Source organism: Arvicanthis niloticus, chromosome 10, assembly GCF_011762505.2.
Source record: "Arvicanthis niloticus isolate mArvNil1 chromosome 10, mArvNil1.pat.X, whole genome shotgun sequence".
NCBI classification, from domain to species: domain Eukaryota; kingdom Metazoa; phylum Chordata; class Mammalia; order Rodentia; family Muridae; genus Arvicanthis; species Arvicanthis niloticus.
In genome coordinates this window covers 21,249,407-21,258,179 of record NC_047667.1, presented here as the reverse complement: position 1 = coordinate 21,258,179, position 8,773 = coordinate 21,249,407, and positions in this window count along the sequence as shown.

Genomic DNA, 8,773 nt, shown 5'->3' with positions numbered 1-8,773 from the left:
ATGATGGTTCTGGAGAGGAGAGCCGGATATGGCAGCGAGGCAGAGCTGAGTGACTAGCTATGAGCTGCTGGGGTTGATGGGCTGCAGGAGCCACTGCTAGTGCCCTAGGGACCGAGCTGAGCCACAGCCCAGCCCTGGGCCCTGAAGCCCTGTTTCCTGGGTACCCAGAAGTCATTTCCTGATAGTGTGCCATTCTCCTAAACAGAAGGCTTTCTGCTGGAGTCCCTGGTGGGTCATTGTCCCCTCTGGCATGACATTTACTGTCCTTGATGTTAGGCCAGAAGTGCTCACGGCCCCATCTGACCTTCCCTCCCCTGTGCCCACTTATAGCTACTGACCAGAAGGCCCTGTTTGTGGATTGCTGCAGAGCAGGCCCACACTCCCACTGATGGGACCTAGGGTTGGGTCGCCCTCCCTGTCCCACTCTTCCAGGTACCATAGGCCTCTCCTACAGACTCCATCCCCAGGTCCCATCGGCCTTCTAAGCCGGAAACTCCTTGGCCTGATGACTCTTCACAGACACCCTTCTTCCTATTTCCACAACCACACAGCCCTGTAGTATGGAGCTGGGGATCAGAACTGACGCTTGACAAACCCCTTTCTTCCTCCCTCAAAGCGGTCTGGCTGCTTAGGGTCTGTTTTTCTTCACTTTTGTTTGGACACTTGCTTCCAATTTGGGACTCCAGAACCCCTTCTGAACCCCTCTGTACGGATCAAATCATCAACATAGACACTGGTCATAGCCTCCATGCCTGGCCCTGTGCTGGGCACCAGGACAGGTCAGGTACAAGACACTCCTCCTTGTTTCTGAAAGCTCAGACCTGCATGTCAAGGTGGCCTTTCCTCAGACAGATTTTTTTTTTTTTTTTTGGTCAGGCACTGTGTGCCAGGCAGTGTGCTTGGCTCTTTATGTAGCAGGGCTAGAAAGGAAATGAGCTTTGTCCAGCTGGACACAGGGGCCAGATGAGGGGAAGCTGCACCAGGAAATGTGAGAGCAGGGGCGGTCATACTGGCCACAGGTCTCTGAGAGAGTCAGAAGTAGGAAGGGTAGGTGGGGGGGTGGGGGAGCTGGGTGGACAGCCAGGGGTAGAATACTCCAGCAGAAGTCCTGAAGAGCACGCGCCCGAAACTGAGCAAGACACATAGAGGCTGGAGCAGAACAAGCCCAACAGTGCCAGAAGGTCACTGTCCTCTGCTCCAACACGTGGCCCCTTCGCAGCCCTCCCACCCCTCACCAACCTAAAAGGGCAGCAGGCCCTGCTCTTGCGCCACCTGTTATGACAGTGGTTGGTGACAATCCTGGTGCTCAGTAGCTAGCTACAGGTGAGCATGCCAGCTTTCCTGGGACGGACAGGCCAGAATGCACAGGTACAGTGACGAGATGTGACACCACTGGCTGCTTCCCTCCACATTAGATGTCTGCTCTCGCCTTCGCTTTCTGGGGTGCTAGGTCCTACCAGTGAGTGGCTGAGTGGCTCTTGCATACCCTGTCTTAGCTTCTTCTCCTGCCGCTGTAATAAAATATCCTGGCAAAAGTAACTCAGGGGAGACACAGCTTCGCCTCACGGGGGTGGGTACAGCCCCTCACCGCAGACAAACCTCGTGGTGGGAGGTTGAACTGACTACTCACATCACATCCACAAGCAGGAAGCAGGGCTTGATGAGAGCTTGCATCCCCCCCAATCACTCCTTCTTATACAGTCCTGCAGCCACTTTGAGGATAGTACCCCCTCCTCAATTAACCTAACAGTCACTCTCAGGCATGCCCGAAGGCTAAGCAGTCCATCACAGGTGTGCCTGGAGGCTTATCTCCCAGGTCATGCCAGGCTGACACTAACCACGACAAGCCTGCCCCTTGTCAAGGTGACACTCAAACACATATGTCATAACCTCCCATAATCTCAGGACCATTTTATAATACAACCCCTCCCCCACCATTTAATCCAACTTCAAAAGCCCCAAGTCTTTAACAATTTTAATTTTTTTTTTTAAATGTATGAGTGCTCTATCTGCATGTACACTGACATGCCAGAAGAGGGAAACAGTTTTCCTTTATAGATGGTCATGGGCCACCACGTGGTTGCTGGGAATTGAACTCAGGACCTCTGGAAGGGCAGCCAGTGCTCCTAACCAATGATGATCTATCTCACCAGCCCCCAATTTTAACACCTTCTAAAAATCCAAGATGCCACAGCAGTCACTGACACTCATGGAGGCCCATGCCCTCTCCCAGGGTTGGGAGCCATGTCATTCCACCCCTACCAAGGCTATGCCAGACCTTGCAGTTACATACTTCTAACACATGATGGCACAGAGTTAACATTCCTTTCCCAAAAGAGGAGACCCAGGGAATAGCAAGAAACAATCAGAACAAAGAAAGATCCAAACAACAAACTCTCAATTCCATAGATCTGTGTTTGGGACTTGGGGTTCCTAATGAACTCATCTGGACTCCTAAGGGGCTGGGTAGTGCTCCATCCCTCCATACCTGATGCCTGTAGCATAGAATTCTCTCTTGAATCAACCCAACTCTGCATCTAGGTTTCCTCAGTGGACAGCCCACATTTCTGGCATCTCCAATGTTCTCTGATCTCCATAGCAACTTAGGCATCACCTTCACAATTTCACAAGGTTGACTAGCAGGGACTTGGACTCTGCCACACATTTCCTGGCCTCAGCGGCTCCCTGTAATAATGGGGGCAAGATTCCATGGCTTCCCTGATCTTGTACCTTTTGTATTCGAGGGGGCATAGTAAAGAAATTACAGATATGACCACTCCAGGATATGGTTAAGGTTTTTACTGTAGATAAAAGAAGGTTAATATCCAAAGGCATCTGGAAAGTCCAGAGCTGAGAAAGACTTAAGAGTTAACACAGCCAGCAGACTGTACATGGCCAGGGCTAGGGAAATAGGAGAGAATAGTGAAGAGAGCAAGAGAGAGCGAGAGATAGAGAACAGAGCATAGCAAGAGAGAATGTGTGTGTGTGTGTGTGTGTGTGTGTGTGTGTATGAGAGAGAGAGAGAGAGAGAGAGAGAGAGAGAGAGAGAGAGAGAGAGAGAGAAAAAAGTAAGAATAGCCTGTCTATAAGGATGAGTAGCTGAGCGTGGAGAAGCCTGTGAGCTGGAAGGAGTTTAGGGGAGGGGAGAGGGTGGGAAGGGCGGGGCGCTACACTACACTGTGCTACATCATAGCTAGTGTAGACTTGGAAATATGTTAACCGGTACTTGTGAGACGGAGGGAGCCTGGAGCCCGCATGGACTTTGATACGCTGCTGATCGGCACCACAGGTAGCCAGCCGTGTGTCCCTTCTGCCGGAAATAAGGGAAATGACTCCTTGTGGCAGATGGGAACTGGTTTCACAAGTTCCTGAGGAATTCTGGCTTTTATCTAAATGCCAGAAATCCTATAGTCCAGCTGGAGCTCATCTCTGGATGTACGCACCGTCTTTTGGAGTTTGGGGAAGTGCCCTCCTGACACCTTCCTTATTGTCCCCATGCAGGACGGAGGAGAAGGCTGCTTCTCTTCTTGCTCAGTGGTGCTGACTTCTAGAGATAATGGCACCAGTCTGAGAACCCTCCTGCCTTGAGTTTCTCTGCCAAACAAATTGGTCCATTTTAAAATTCAATTTCATTCAAGTTCCAGGGAAACAGGTACACTGAAACCAGATTCTGGGCCAAATATAACAGGATCCTCAGCCCAGTTCCTGTTACAGACTTTGAAACCTCGTGAGCCAGGCCTCAATGGCCGGGGTTTCTGTTAGCATTCTGATCTTCTAAGCTCCCACAAGAATCACCCATAAGCCCTGCTTCCTCTGTGCAAGGTCTTTATTGGTCTGAACTTTCAGATGGTTCCGCATTCCCCCCACAAACAATTCCTGAGGCTTAAGAACCACACAAGCTCAGGCTGGTTCATCTCGGCGTGATCTCACCTCTCTGGATCAATTTTCTGTCTTAGTTTCTATTTCCGTTGCAGTGATAAGATACACACCTCTCTCACACAATAATAATAATAATAATAATAATAATAATAATAATAATAATAATAAATTATTACTTGAAGTACTCTGACAAAGGTAAGTCAATGAAGAAAGGATTTAATTCAGATCACAGTTCAATGTACAATTCACAATAGCAGTAGCAATAATAAATTAATGCTCCTTTAAGGTACCACGACAAAGGAAAATCAACAAAAGGATTTATTTCAGCTCACAGTTCAGGGAGCAGTCTGACAGAGCAGAAGCCTGAAGCAGGTAGTCAGTCCATAGATGTGAAGTTGATGAGGGAGGCTTGTGCTTGGCTTGTTTTCTCCTTTATACAATCCAGGACCCAAGCTCACTTTCAGGCTGGGTCTCCACACCTCAAGTAGTCTAAAGACAGGCTAAATAGTCCCTTGCAAAGCAGTGGTTCTCAACCCTCCTGATGCTGCAACCCTTTAATACAGTTCCTGATGTTGTGGTAACACCCCCCCCCCCAAAAAGTTATTTTTGTTGCTACTTCATAACTGTGATTTTGCTACTGTTATGAATCACAACTGTTTGGTTTCAGACCCTGGACAAGGGACTGAGGTGCATATTTTAAATATCAAAGCAGACCTGGCCTCCAGGTTCTCCCAGCATCCCTCGGTCCCTACCTAGCACACCCTGTCCCTATACCCTGAACTTTCTAGCCCAGGGGCTCTTCTCTATGTAAGCCAGACATCATTTTGGTCTCCTTCTCTCCCCAACCCCCTACCTCTTCTTTCCTCCTCTCTCTGTGTGTGCATTCTTTCTCCTCCCCCCTTCCCCATCTGCTCTCCCTTCCCATAGTGACCCTGGCCTCCTTCCTTGGGGCCAGTGAACTCACCCACCTGATAGCAGCTTCCTAATAAACCTGCATTTAATATATTCTATTCTGGCTTGAATCGGTTCATTTTACCGGCTGAGAAATAGCATAGCAGTAATGTAAATATCTGTGTTTTCCAACGGTCTTAGGAGACCCCGTGAAAGGGTTGTTAGACTTCCCTAAAAGGGGCCATGACCCACCGGGGGAGGACTGCTGTTCTAGAGGGTGTCAGGATAATAACACCAACCATCCCAGCAGCAATGCAGCAGCAGTGGCGCCAGTTTCGGTGCCAACTACTTGACAATGCAGAGGCAAAACTCAGAGCCAGCCTGGACAACATAGGCCGGCCTTGTCTCTAAAATAAATAAATATATAGGGTCTCCCCCAAGGAAGGAGCCAATAGCTGTACCTCTCTATTCATCCTGCCTCAAATGTCAAGTTCAACGCCCGTATCCACTTCCTGGTGACATCAGCAGATGACCTAGTAGGTGCGGGCTGCACAGCCAGAGCCAAGCAAAAGAACACCTGCCCATGCTCCCCGCTGGACTGGACATTTAGCATCCAGTGCCTCCTCCTCCACCAGTGTCTCCCTAGTTCCTTCCCGGTTACCTGCTATGCTGTCCTCAGTGCCACGTGTAGTGTGTGAACGTGACTGACTTAGCCCAGCCTGCTCTCGAGCCCCTCCCTCTGTCCTCCGTTCTGTGTCTTTAGGATGCGGCTTTTGCCTCTTCTCCTGAGGTTTCGGTCCTTAAGGGATGAGGAGCCGCCCATTAGTCATTCTTTTCCAAGTCCCTGGCCTGGATGTCGATCACGGATGTAGCAATTACTTAGCATGTGTAAAGCCCTGGGCTCTACCCAGATCCCACATCCTTTCAAATGCAGCACTAATTTTTGGTAATGCCTGCATGTTCCCATAGGGAGGACTTATGGGACACGTAATTGCAAATCTAGGGGTACAACAGATTCAAATCCCCATCCCTATCCCCAGTGCTCCCAGCCCAGTCACCGTGGGCATGTCACGTGACCTCTCTGGGTCTTCCTTTCTCACTAGGTATTCCACAAAGAGAGGCACTCTTTCCCAAGGGGCCCAACACATCCAGGACTCCATGAAGTCTCGGCTCGCTGCCGTCTCTATGCATGTTGCTACCCTGCTCCACACCAGGAACTCCAGCTTGCTCCCTTCCCAGGGATCCCAGCCCAGGAATTAAAATTAGAAATCATGTTTAGTTTTCTTTCATTCTTCACCTGTATGATCTCAGTAAGAAGGTATTAAGTCGAATCTATTGAAAATATCTAGCGAGACTTTAAAAGAAGACTAGCTGAGTTTTTTTTTTTTTTAATTTAAATTTTATTTTATGTGGATGAGTGTTTTACCTGCATGTATGTCAAGTTCATGTGGAAGCCAGAAGAGAGCACTGGGTCCCCTGGAACTAGAGCTGCCATGTAGGTACCAGGAATGGAACTGGATTCTATGGAAGCCATAGTCTTAATGAGCCATCTTGCCAGCCCAGGGTGTGTGTGGGGGGGGGTGTGTGGGGAGGGGGTTGTCTTGCTTTGTTTCCCCAGCACTTTAAATGTGGCTGAAGTAAACATAGAAAAGGAATTTATGACAAATAACATCGGGTCACAGGTTACTCGGTGTAGCCTAGCTACCTTCTGAGGGAGTGAGAAAGCACTCCATCCCTCAGAGCAGTCAAGCAGATGGGAGACCAGTGAAGAGACTGAGAATTCTGTAGGCACCGCTGGTTCCAACTAGTCACAACAGGTTCCTGAGCCAGGCAGCCAGATCCTCCTAGCCTGACTCTACCCACCCCGCCCCCTTCAGTCACCTGTCAGAAGGTTCATGCCCTACTTGGTGAGGGAATCCACTGGCCAGAGTCCCAGCCAGTCTGGAATCTGCCAGCAGCAGGCCTGTACCTCATAAATGCTAGAATTACTCACGGATATCCACCTGTCTCTGCCTCCTGAGTGCTAGGATTCAAGGCATGGACCCCATACTTGTTCATTTTTATTAAAATAAGTGTGTTCATCTTTTTAGGTGCTGGGCATGATGGTACACACCTTTATCCCAGCATTTGGGAGGCAGAGGCAGGTGGATCTCTGTGAGTTTGAGGCCAGTCTAGACTGTATAGCAAGTTCCAGGACAGCCAGGGCTGTTACACAGAGAAACTCTGTCTGGAAAAACAAAACAGAAAAAGAGAGGGAATGGGGAGGAAGAGAGGGAAGGAGAGGGGAAGAGGGAGGAAAGGAAGGAGGGAGGGAGAGACAGAGAGACAGAGAGACAGAGACAAAGATATCTTTTTAACTGGGCACTTTGCCATTGTCCCAAGTTGAGGTGGGTAGATCACTTGAACCCAGGGGCTAGCTTGGTCAACACTGGAGTGCTTATCTGAAAAAGAAATCAAAGAAGAGCTGGGCAGTGGTGGCGCACGCCTTTAATCCCAGCACTTGGGAGGCAGAGGCAGGTGGATTTCTGAGTTCGAGGCCAGCCTGGTCTACAGAGTGAGTTCCAGGACAGCCAGGGCTACACAGAGAAACCCTGTCTCGAAAAAAACAAAAGAAAACAAAGAAGAAAAAAATAACACTTTGAAGAAAACCAAAACACTCTGTAAAACACTAGAAGTTAAAAAAATAAGTACAGGATTCTCTCCTTATAGAACCCAGTCTAACCAAGGGGAAAACAGCTGTTTCAGAAATGACAAGCATGGCTCCAAGTGGGTGTTGCATGTGTGTTTCACGGATTTGAGCAGAGATACTCCCGGCGGGAGCCAGCCACTGTTGGAGAGCATTCAGTCCTGCACAAAGTACCTGCAGGTGTTTCCAGTCTCCTAAACTGAATGGGACTTCCACCTCTAAGCTCAAAGGTGCCCGAAATTAATTAACATAAACAGGAAGCATCTGCTACGCTGGGACCCTGTTAGAACCCACCTGCCAGCCAGCCCCCTCTCAAGCAGCATGCTGGGGCTCCACCTACCCTGCCAGACCCACTTGCAGAGCAGCATGCTGGGGCCCCACTCCCATAACTCGGCCTTCTTTAGCCTTCAATGTGCCTTCCTGTTTCCCACTCAGTACCCACAGGCATTCCTAGCCACAGAGAGGCTCTGAGGAGCTTCAGCACATATTGGAGGCTGGCCTATTGGCATCAGTAAGGAGCTGTGCCCACTCCTCGGCAAGGTGCCCCTGGCTTGCCCTCATTTGCCGTGCTCCACAGTCTTACTGATGGCCCACTTACCACCATGTCACCTTCCTCAAGCCTTTGCACCCTTTGCCTCGATGCCCCTTCCACCCCTCTGCAGCACCTCTATCCCAGGTGCCACTCAATGAGCCTTGCTCAGACCCCTGGCAGGAAGGTGCTAGAACTCAGGGCTCACATCCCTACCACGAACACGGACGCTAGATGCCTGATTGTTCAGAAGTGCTAGGGATGGACCCCAAGGCCTTATTCATGTTGAACATGTGCCCTACCACTAATGTAGTAACGTACAATCCTGGTTCCTGAAACAGGGCCCCAGATACCTTCAGTATGCCCTCCCCTCACCTCACCCCGTCTTGACTGTCATACCAACCTATCTCTATACTGGGCATGAACCCAGGGACTTGCACATGTTAAGTTAGTGCCCTACCCTTGGGAGGCAGAGGCAGGCGGATTTCTGAGTTCGAGGCCAGCCTTGTCTACAGAGTGAGTTCCAGGACAGCCAAGGGCTACACAGAGAAACCCTGTCTTGAAAAACCAAAAAAAAAAAAAAAAAAAAAAAAAAAAAAAAAGTTAGTGCCCTACCACTGAGCAACATTGCCAGTCCTACTTTAATGCTTTGAATCTAATTAGCATGCAAAGTAACAGATTTCCTCATGGCATATTCTTTGTATGTGTGTGGTGTATGTATGCACACATATTTGTGTATGGTTTGCGTGTGTTCACCAGATGTCAACATTGTCTTTGTCTCAGTTGTT